The sequence below is a fragment of the Manacus candei genome, unplaced genomic scaffold (genome assembly GCF_025592945.1).
Source record: "Manacus candei isolate 608988 ecotype Guabito, Panama unplaced genomic scaffold, ASM2559294v1 h1tg000015l, whole genome shotgun sequence".
NCBI lineage: Eukaryota > Metazoa > Chordata > Aves > Passeriformes > Pipridae > Manacus > Manacus candei.
The window spans coordinates 14,816,406-14,828,446 of NW_026138063.1; the positions used below are offsets into that span (position 1 = coordinate 14,816,406).

Below are 12,041 nucleotides of genomic sequence, written 5' to 3' on the forward strand. Positions count from 1 at the left end.
CTAGCCCCCACTAAATTTCTGTAATTTCTGGTTTCATTTAAAAGAAGTTATATATTTCTCTTCATCAAAAAGGAATTTCAGTATCAACATGAGGGAAAAAAACCAGGGCAGGGTGGGGGGCTACAGACTCCTGGAAAAGGGCAGGCATTTACCTCATTTCCAATTGGTATGTGTCTTCTTTCAGCATTATTGTTCAGCTTTAATGTCCTTAGAATCTGACTTTTCCTTATATCTTTCATTATTTATAAGAGCTCATATAAAGTAATTTATCTGTTTGCTTGTTTTCTCCTCAAATTTGGAACAGCATTATGGAATACAGAGCTTTTGTCTGTCATTAGCATTGTTAGAGCACGTGAGATCACAGCCAAGCTCTGGGCTGGAAACAACAAGGTACTTTGGAAGGGGCCTTTGGCCCAAGGAGCTTGGACTTTTGGCCTAATGCTGTAAGCTGTTCTGCACACATCCATCTACTTGTAGGATAAAGAAGATAAAGGCTTAAGTCCGGGTTAACTGCACCACAAACACCAGTGTCAGGCTTCACAGACTAAAGTACAAGATCTGAACAGATAATTAAGAAAAAAAGAAAGGATCAAGCTGCAAACAAGAGCACTTAATTATGCAGCTGGGTATTATATAAGTACAGGACAGGCTGATGGCATCTGAAGGTACTAATTATCATTACTATTTCAAGTAATATCTTCAATGCAGATATAAGCCACCACTTGTTCATATCTTGTGCTTGTTACAGGTATCTCAGTGGAATTTGAGCTCCAAGAAATATTTTTTCTTCCCTCTCTTTTTTTATTTATTTTGAAATAACAATAAAAGTTTAATTTACTGGTCATTTTTGTGCCTTCCTGGTACTTATTTCAATAGGGTCATTTTTTTTGTGCTTGACATTGAAAGCATATTTTAGCACTTTGCAAAATTAAGCAAGAACATCTAATCCATAGGCAGTCCCGTGAGATGTGGCCCGACAGACAAAGGCAGCATCCCTGTGGTTCATTGAAAAAGGCTCAATAAGAATCTCTATGGAATATTAACTAACAATAAAGCCTCTTCCCAAAAAACGCACAGAGTACTACGCAGCACTATGGCAGAAGAAGTCCAGATGAAAAGGTTGTTTGCCAAGGTCCTGTGTGAACAGATCCCCCATTCTCTCAAATGAGCTGGTTGCACAGCACTGATAACACAGTTCTGGACGGGCTGCTGTGCTGGGGAGTTAATCAGACAACTCTGCAATGCCCCCTGCATGGGCAGAGCCAGATGGACTCAGCATGTTCTCATGCTTGGTCAGGTGTTATTAATCTATGACCAAGAGAGCAGGTGGCTGTCATAAATTGCAAGAATTTTTCACAGATTCACAGCTCCCCACTGCCAACTGCCTGAATATGCTTTTACTGTTAAAATAAAATTAAATAAATAAAAACTGAGAAAGAAACAAAAAACAGGAAGGGATTGCAACCAAGTGCTATTTCAAGTAACTGCTAAGTTTAGACAATGATGCATAGTGAACATAGCATGACAACTTTTCCCTCTAAAACTAAGCCTAGAATAGTGCTTGCTCAGCACATCAGTCACAAACACTTCAAAATATTCAGGTTTTTCAAAAAAATGCAAACCACATATCCTCTTGACAATAGGTTCCTCTGAAGGATTACCATGGTAAACTGTAACCTAAGCCCCAGTTGCAATGTTCTCTCAGAACATAACTATACAAAACCTCATGTAGAGGCAACACACAGAGGTCAGATTATTGTCCCACGAGACAGCCAGTCCCATACTAAGCAGTACAATTTTTCACCAAGATAGTATAGGAGAGAACTTATCCAGTGGGGATTTTATATTAAAGGACTAATGGATTTAAAAGAGTCACCCGCTTTTACCTTCATAATGAAGGTAAAATTTTAAAATATTTTTCCTCTTTTCATTAATTAATGCATCTGACTACACTTTTACTTTGCTCAGCTTTAACAGCAAAGGTAATTTTGAATGAGGACAGAAAGTCAGTTTCAATGTTTCATGGGCCAAAACTGTCTCAAAAACCATCTTATCTCTGCCAACTACAGTATCTCTATTCAATATAAACTTCTACATTTCCAAAAAAATTACATTATGTACAAGAGTATATAATGAAAAGTTTAGAAATGGCATTTTCACCAAAGCACAATTAAAAAACAGATGTTTTCCTCAAAACCTCCTAATTCTGCTACTCTTCCATTTAACTTGGATCCAGTGAACATAACACTTCAATACTGACATTTGAAATAATTCTTTAATTATTTTTCTACACTTCACAACATTAATATTTCCTTGGAGTACTGTTCCTCACTTCTACAATCTTTTGGGGATTAGGTGGTTTAATTATGTGAACAAATGAAAAAGGAGCTCAATCTGCCTTGTGTTTCGATCTAGACAATGTCACTGGACATACTGACTCGCAATGCAGAATTATCCACTGCAATATATGCATATTTAAATAAAGTATCTTTTCATTACAAAGCCTTTTTGACTAACACAACCTTTCTCCTAGCAAAGAAACAAGTGGCTGTTTTTAGCTCAAGTGAGTTCTTCACTCTTGTCAAGATGACTGCTCAAAAAATGGGAACTGAGAAGACAGGACAGAGAAGAGAACTGACCAAGTCTATACCACAATTGAGAAATAACTCCTGGATATGTATCTTCATTTTCAGTGCTCCCAGAAACACTGTGTTATGAAATGAACTCTAGATTTGCTGGCTAAGTACTGGTTAAAAATATTTTAGAGAAGACTTAGGCAAATGCACATTGCCTGCTAATAAACATAAACCAGCAGTGATTTTTGAAGGTAAAGGAGATGTGCTATTTCATTTCCAATTCAGTTGCAATCTGATTATTATTTCCTTCCTGAAACCAAAGGCACTTTTCTTTTAAAGAGGGAACGGTTTAAAAAACAAACAGAAGAACAACCTACGTTTAACTGTAACGATTGTTTCCATCAGCAAAGTCATTCATTAACTGCAGCACTGTGATATTGCCTCTCTTTATGGCATGAGTTGCCCAAGACTTTATATTCTATTACAACATTGTAGAATAATAGAAATTGGACACAGGGTCAGGCAAACAATGTAAATGTGTCAGATATGAATTGCTGTTTCTTCCCTGCTTGCAATAATAGACTTATCTCAGTCAGCATTTTCTAGATGGAGACTAGTGGTTTTAATTTTACATATAATCATTAAAATCTAATTGGTGTGATCTTTCCTTGAAGCAGACAAGATGTCTAATATAGTGGTAATTACTGTTTAAAACTTACATTATCCCAGGCTATTTTAAATGCAAAGGAAGAAGTAGTGTTATGACAATCACAATCTTAAAAGACAGAAAGTTACAAAATATGACCATTGGAGAACAGCAAAATCCCATGCAAAGCATTCTGAACAGGCAGTGATGAGGAACTGGGGAGGGTTCTTTCTGTGACACACAGGTCTGTAAAGCTTGATAATATTAACCCCAACACTTGAGGCAGTACTGTCACATTGATACAGTGCTGCCTGCGAGCAAATAACCCTGACAGACCCCATCCAACACTGCCCATGACACAGTCAATCTGTAAATAAATGCAAGTTGACTACCTTCGTTCCTAAAAAAGCCAGGTCAGAATACTGCTTGCCAAAGTATTTGAGAAGTAAGGCTAATATACTGAGGTAGACGTGTTTCAAAAATACAAGTTTCTTGGACTGTTTAGCAAAAGAGATTAGCTTACACTTCCAAAAATAAACAAGTGTACTTTCCAAAATGTCTTTGGAATTGCAGAATTTAACATACAAAAGCCTACTTAAAAATCAAAAGGATTTAAATATTTATGCCACTACCTAGACTGAGTGGGGAAGTTTATAGAAATTCTTTATATAAATGTTATGAACACATATGAGCCATAAGACAACCAGCAATGTCAGAGCACCAAATGGTTTTATGGAATATGCACAGATTCCAGAATGACACCCCTTTACTAAAATGTACAGTTCTCAGACAGACACTTTTGCTGGGAATAGCTTAAATGAGACTCCAGATGAATGAAAGGATCCTAAACTGCAAGATGAGATGGGTTTCCTATTATCCAAGTATTTAATAATACAGGAAAATGATTTTTTTTTTCCTATAAAAAAAGGGGTTGGGAATTTATTTTTCTCTACCTTACATCTCTCATTGCTTCTGTGGGCCTGGATTAGTATTTGCAGCAATCAAAATCTGCATGCAAAATCTCACACTATTTCTCTTTGCAAATTACAATGGGTGCCCTGTTTCCTGAACATTGTCATTTTTAGCATGTTTTTAACACATACTTTTCCTCTAAAAGCTGTTAAAAGGCCTCAACTCTGTTAATGCAGGCATCCCTTTATCTGACACCAATGATTTTTACCAGGTCACTGGTTTAATGCCTTTAAGCCCTTGATAAATTAATCATCAGTGAGGCCAAATGATTTTGTCAACTTCCTAACAGTATCTGCAGTTCTGAATAACTGGCTTCCAATGGAAGATCTGCAAGGAAAACCCTTTAGCAATTTTAAAAATCTCCTTCTGTCCATGAGAGTTAAAAGAACTGCAAGGAGCATGCTGCTATCCTTACAATGCCATATCCCACAATTACAGATGACAAGGCTTGACAAAGGCAGGGAGGGGGGATGTAATTACAGCAGGGCAACTGCAGCATTTTTATCTCTTAGGAGTTAAACACCCCCCTCCCAGTCTGCCCCCCCCCCCAACCAAATCCTGAAAACTATTTCAACTGGAGGTAGTCCTTGCTGATCTCAATTAGCTATATACATTTTTATCATGAGGCATTGTTTAAATGCTTCTTGCATCAAGCTACAGCATGAGTTCCTGGATGAAAACATAACAGCATGCAGTATAGAAATCTTTCACACATGTAAACGCACTTATAATTTAACATTATACATCTTTGTCTATTTAACACCCATTCAAAAAAAAAAGAGGCGCCATTATGTAACAGAATTTCAGTCTCCCTTCCAGAAATCAAATTCCTTCCTAAAAGAATTAGAACTCTTAATCCTGTTACAAAAGCAGTCCATGTGGGCCTAAAATCACTGATAAAACAGTGCTTAAATGAAGCAAATTTATATTATTGACGGTTCTCGTGACCTGTGAAGAACTTCTGAAGTGAAGGACAATTCCAATTACTAAACTATTCAGCACTGTAATAAGGTCTGTTTTCCTTCTAAGAGTGCTATAGGATTTTGGGAGCCAGCCCTAAACAATGCCTGCAAAATACATCAGTGTGGGAGACGTACAGAACGTGCTGATCTGAAAGCACGTCTGGGTCAGGAATGACCATCAGAGTGAGTGGCAGATTTCCAGTCCTTGACAAAACTGCACCTCCCCAAGGAGCACAGGGCGTGGGCAGGGTGGCTCAGTGACCTTGGTCCACTGAGCTGGTCACAAATCAGCACCGCAGGACCGCACTCCAGGGAAGTTGTGATGTTATTAAAGCAACACAACAGGAGAAATATTGCCAGAGGCACTGCTACTACAATAGCAATTTGTGAAGGGGGGGAAATAAAAGAAACAGAAGAAGCAGTTGTTAAAGAAGATCATGACAGGGGATGAGTAACCAGCAGTGCAAAAGGAAAGAAAAATGCGGGTATATACAAATCTACTTATGAAAATAACTGCATGTTCTGTATTTTCACAACATTTTTGAAAACCAGACACAAGGCAGTTAAGATATCAAGGAACTGTGCACAGAAAAAATGTATCCTGTATGTTACAGTTGTGCTGAACAAAGACTGAATTCCTTTTGCCTTACAGCAGCTAGAATTCACTGAAAATAGAACTGTCTGTATAACTGCATGGTTCAAGAAGAATCAGGAGTGAAGAAGGAACACAGCAAAGACAAGGACTGCTTTAAGAGCTGAGGTAGCTGCAATATCTAAAGACCTATTTAAAAGAGAAAAATCCATTGTCATATGTGAATAATAAGATTCCCTCAGAAAATATTGCATTCTGTGTAACCTTTATATCAGATGCTGACCAGAAAGGGACTATTTATTTCCTGAAATTGAATGGAATGTCTGAAGCTACACATAAGTACCCAAGATAGTTATTGTGTTACATATCCCTGTTTTTTCCTCCCTCATTCATTGCTAGTTTTCTATTAGTTCAAAAATGTGGTATAGTTACAGCACGATCTCTTTCAATTAAAAGACCTGAGTATATTTAAAATTGCCATTGCCCATTCCCATATCAACAAAATTCCAAAACAAATGGGAAACTAAAGCCATCATTAAAAGTATGGGCAAGCAAAGAGTTTTCTATTTGGTACACTTATGTTGAAACCTCAAAATTGGAGAAGGGAAAGGGAGAGAGGAGAGGAGGGAGGGTCAAGTCTAGTTGCTTTGACTTGGCTTAGAAGAGTTGCAGTCCTCATTCTTCACTGGTAACATGAAAACAACAGTGCTTATGACTGGGCTAAACAGAAAATGGTTGCTCCACAGAATGGTAATTTTAGCGTTAAAATTTCTTGCTGGCAATTTCTAGCCATTTGTAGCTGTTGTTGCCAGCAAGTGCTAACAATCACCAGGAGCCAGATTCCAGCTAAGCCTGTCAGCACTTCAGTTTTTGGCAAACATTTCAGAGTTAATGTTTTGACGCCTCTGTGCTCACTTGCAGTCCAGTCAGATTAGAGATCACAGGTTGAAGTACATTGCACTATTGCACTCTGTACCACAATTACCCTCTGTTAGTCTTTGCAATGAAGGAGACCAGCACTGGTTTGGTATCTTAACAACAGATGTTTCCAAAGTAGCAGACATTTACACTCTGTACTTCACCTGGAAGACGGATCACATCCATCTCCACACTCATTTCCACAAAACAGTCACTCACATACTGATAGTCTACATTTGATAAGCACATGACTTCAAGGCCATTCAAAATGAGACACACACCTTTTCATTCAGCTTTAGTACTTGGAAGGAAATTCTGTCATTTCACTTGTACTCTGAAAAGCTGGAGAAAGTCATAGTCTTCCAGGTTTTGGATTTATTATTATTTGCCTAAACATTCAAAAATTAAATGACAGAAAGCTCCAGAAACTAAGAGCCAATTCTTTTCTGGATTAAAATCAAAATAGCTCTACAAAATTTTAGAATGCAACATTGCTTTCACAAACAAATGTCTGGCCCAATATCTCCAAGCTGTGCAAAAGACATGATTTAGTATGGCCTTGTTGTGATAGGACAAGGGTAATGGTTTTAAACTAAAAGGGTGCAGACTCAGACTAGATAATAAGGAATTAAGTTTTTATGACAAGCGTGGCAACAGGCACAGAACGGTGGTAGATGTTCCATCCCTGCAAATATTCCAGGTCAGGTTGGACAGGGTTCTGAGCAACCTGATCTAAGTTGAAAATGCCTCTGCTCATTGCAGGGGGCTTGAACTAGATGGCCTTTAAAGGTCTCTTCCAACTCAAACTGTTCTATGATGTTCAGGAGAAATGGGTTTTCCATTGGAACACGGGAAAATTTTAGTACATGACCTTAAGATTCAGAAACCTTTCACATCAAGAAATGCAGTGGCAGAAGTTCATTGCCAGGGCACCTTGTAGCTTTATTCTTGTACTTAGTTCAGACTTAAGTTTCAAAATACCATCAACCTCAGTAGCCACACCTGGTGAGGCTAGATATATTTCCTTCATAGAAACCCAAGCCATGTATTCACAACCAAATGAGCAGCAAGATTTATTTAAACAGATAAGAGGAAAACAAAAGCTTATCTCTAGACTGTAAATTTAATTTTTTAAAAGTTTAAATCTTCTGGATGCAAATGCAGCATGAAGTTTTCAAACCCCACATAAGTTCAAAATGCATACAGTTGTTTCATGCACTTCAATACCTTTGAAATTATTGAACTAAAGAAGTTGTGCCATATAAACAAATCCAACTCCTCCTGGAGTCAACAAGATTTGCAGTTGCATACAAACTGAATAGGAGTTATTATACAGTGAAACACCAGAAGGCATTTTCCTTTCTATTTTAAAGCTGGCCTCAATTTTTCCATGCCTTGGCAGGTTGTTTTCACAGGATTTAGTGATTTGTTTTTAAAGCAAAAAATAATGGTAGACTTTGAAATCCACTGTCAGAAAGCATTTCTAAATTTGGGTGCACGTGGCCTTAATCATTGCACTGCATCGTACACCATGTTTTAAAACACTGTAAGGTAACACCACTGTAGAGGGGGACCTGTTTTACATTAACACAAGCAGAGCAGAAGATACCTGATCACAGGATGTAGGGCAATAATGAGATGGTGCATGCTCCAAGAAGCAGCATTATTTGCTTACACACAAATATTTTCCAAAACAATAACATTTTCTAGCTATTGAGTAAATAATTTCAGGGTGCCCATCAAACATAGGGAACACTTCAGCAGTCTCCACAGAAGAGTTTCACACTCTCAATCACATTCCTAGTTAAGCTTCAAACCAAAGAGTATATAACAGCAAATAAACTTTTCCCCAAACCCATGCTTCCTTTTGCACTGCGTCCATATTTCATTGTTGAAAACAATAAAACAATTGAAGTGCAAAAAAACCCAAAAGATACTTTGAAGTAATTTTGAACAAGTCTGAGCAGAGCCTTTAGATCTGGTGTACATCTGAAAGTCTGAAAATCACCAACAACATTAGTTGAGAATTTTCTCACCAAAAGAGTCATGTCACTGTCAGAGTTAGACTGATACACCACTGTGCTATCTGACCTATTTGAAAACATCGAAGAAATATAGAAGTACTTGTATACAGAGCAGCTACATTCACAGAGGATGGAGGTGCAAAGGAGGGAACCTTTTTAACACTTGCCACAGAGATAAAAGCGACATTTCTTCAGACAACATGAGCAGGCTGGAACTGCAGGCTCCTGTTCAACACAAGCCAAGGTCTGGCTACTAAGCTGATGAGGCTCCTGGGCAGGCTGAGACTGCCAAGCACAAAGAGCAACAAAGGCTCTGGGCAGACCAACCACAGCAGGAATGACAGACACTACATGCTAGCCTGCCAAGGTGATCCCCCCTCAGTTGTCCCTAAAGCATCCAGCCTACATCTGGCCCACACAAGTGTTTGGGCAGCATTACTCACATACTGTACCTGTCACCATCTCAAATGAGGGTTGTATTTTCAGAGTTACTTTCAAGTTACTGGACCGAACACAATAGATTTGCTTTTTCAATGCTTGTTTCTTATTTCTGTTCACTAGAAACTCCTTTGCCAGTCTACTTGTGAACAGGAGAACATGGTATGTCATTTGGCAGAAGAGGTTCCCTATCACACTGCAGAAAATTGCTAAAAGTTCACAGAGCTCCAGTCTTAGACTGTACATGAAGTTTTTTGATGAAATGGGTTTCTGCAGCAGCACATTGTAAAAATTCTAATTAAATTAAAATGGAGAAATATCCTAAAAAGGGTTCATCATGAATGTAGCCTCTTTCTCTCCTCACCTCCAGTCTTTGTCTCTCAGCTTCTTGTGGCCTTTGTCAGACTCACATTACCTACTTTTGCACATCTTTTGCATGTTTCCTGCCTGACTTTACCCCAGAGGAAAAGCATTAATATATTGAACTCTGGCCCTGTAAATGTTCCCCCACTTGAACATGTCTTGCACAGGAATATGCCTCCTTGCCACAGCAGCTGGAAATTTCAGACCGGAAAATGAAAAAGATTTTCAAGAAACTAAAATAATGTGTGATTAACCAAAAATAATGTGTGATTAACCTTTCTAACAGCCTATCAAGATTTGTGGCAGGTTTCCAACACTCACCATGCCTTCAAATCAAAAACTGAAGATTAAAGATCAGCAATCATTTAGCTAGTGGGCATGATGCTGGAGCTATCTTTGAAATATTCCTACATGAAATATAAGGTCAAGCTGTAAGATTCCTCTTAAAATGTACAGACAAGCTTATCAGCCTGTAATAATACAGAGAGCTTTAATTATGGCAGTGTTGCTTTACAGATTTCCAAGGAGAAGACGACCATGTGTGTTTTGGCTGCTCAGAACTCTATGACATTTTTCAACAGAAGGACAGAGAATTTTTTTGCTTCATCAATATTCTTTGGACAAATTCTGTCCAAGACTGCCTTAAGGAAAAAGCGAAAAAAATATAAGACTAGAGTCTAGATAGATTACTAACAAGATGTGCCCAGGATACGAAGTACAAAAGGTATCTTGTTTGCAAACCGGCAACGAAAATCAAAACAGAAGGACAATAAGGTGGCTGAAGTTAACACAAAGTAATAAAATTCATTATCCTCTGGTGATCCCAGCAGTATCATTCAGGCAGAAAATAATTAAGTATCTTTTATTTTACATGGTTGTTCTTAATTAGTAGTCATAACTTTTTAGGTCATGCAGTTACATCCAAACAAATAAAATGCCTTTTTTTAACCTAGTACAAACAGTAATTTCATGTAACCCAATTCAATATGCTGTATGTTCTGATATTAAAAAAAAAAAAAAAAAAAATAGAGACAAGGTTGCAAACAAAGCCCAGACTAGAAACACTACAGGTATACATGACCGGGGAATAAAACTGTGAGATATACTAACATATTAACATGATATCAAAACAAACTACTGCTGTCACTGGAAACTAACAATAAAGGGTATCTTGTTTTCACTCAGAAAGGTCCATTCATGTTGTGATAATACGTAAAGAAGCGAAGCTTATTAAAGTATAAAGGTTACGATTAAATTATCTACATAATCTAAAATTATGCCTGAAGAGTGTATTACTCTCCAGAGTATTTTTTTTTTCTGACAGCTGCTTAAGCAAGCAAGCTGTACATTGAATATACTGACGATGAAGCATTCATCAGCTTAAACTGAAGCACTACTTTGCTAGAAACTTTTGCATTGCTTCCAGTGCATTGTTTGGGGATTACTTTTTTTTTTTTTTGGTAGCAAGATGACAAGCAAAAAACTTAAAAACTAAAAGATTTTTAGTTGAAAAGAACAGCCACCCTAGTGAGGTACTCCAGTTTGTGACTCGCCCCAGGACCCCCTTTGGGCCAGGGCAGAGAGGTGCAGATTTCAGTGCTGCTTTCCCCTACACAGTGTGGCCGTCCTGTACACAAAAACAAACCCAAAACACACCTCCAAAGGAGAGCCAGGATAAACTCACACCACCAGCTCGCCCCCCCAGCGCTCTCCGAAATGTTCAGCGCACCCCCTGCCCGGCCGGGCGCCCCGCGGGCGCTGTGGCTGTCCCGGCGGTGACAAGGAGGACCCCGCTCTGGAGACCTGCCCTCCCTGGCAGCCCCACTCCTGCTGGCAGCACACGTCCCCCCGGGAGCTGCGCTGCCACATCGAGCTCCGCTCGCTGTCAGACGTGTCACAGGGAGGCTCGGGCAGGTGGAACTGTTGGGCAGTTTCCATGGCAACAGCCATCCCAAACTGCACCGCAGGGCAGAGCGTGACCGCATCCCTGGGGCTCACGGCTCGCAGGATGAGACACTCAAGGGCCAAAGGGCTGCCAAGCACCTGCGGGACGCTCATGTTGATTCCCCTCTCCCTTCCCTCGTTCTCCCAGCCATGTCAACTCCACTCTTTCCCTGGTTCAGGGCAGCAGCTCTACCCAGGGCAGAGACACCCTCAACTATCCCATTAACTTTGTCACGGTTGCCCCAGACTGCTGGATTTGGTTTTCTGTGCTTTCATGCAATGCTCCCACCACAGTGTCCGTGTGTCCCTGGAGCCAGACTCTCTAGGGAAAGGGAAACATGGTACCACCACAGCCCAGGACCTGGCTCAGCGGGGTGAGGTGGCACAGCAGGATTCCAAAGGAGGAACACACAGCAAACCAACACCAGAAAGTCAGATAAAAAGAGAACTATGTGAAAAGCAAGGTTTTGACAGATAGAGCACTCAGTAAGTGTTGATCACAGCATAGTGCAAGAAGTGGTTTTGAGGAACAGGCACAAAACCTGCGGACAAACCAAGTTGTATAAATAGCTATGTTGCTTTAAAAACTATTGTTCCTAGAGGTGA

The 12,041-nt window shown here is 39.3% G+C and overlaps 1 long non-coding RNA gene across 1 annotated transcript in view; it reads right to left on the reverse strand.

Annotated features, from left to right (window-relative positions):
• LOC127468340 (uncharacterized) overlaps positions 1-11,380 on the reverse strand; it is a 39,331-nt gene extending 27,951 nt beyond the window's left edge. Inside the window, exon 1 of the long non-coding RNA XR_007903526.1 lies at positions 11,148-11,380. This is a non-coding gene — a long non-coding RNA (uncharacterized LOC127468340). The remainder of the gene's footprint in view (positions 1-11,147) is intronic.
• Positions 11,381-12,041: the final 661 nt, after the last annotated feature.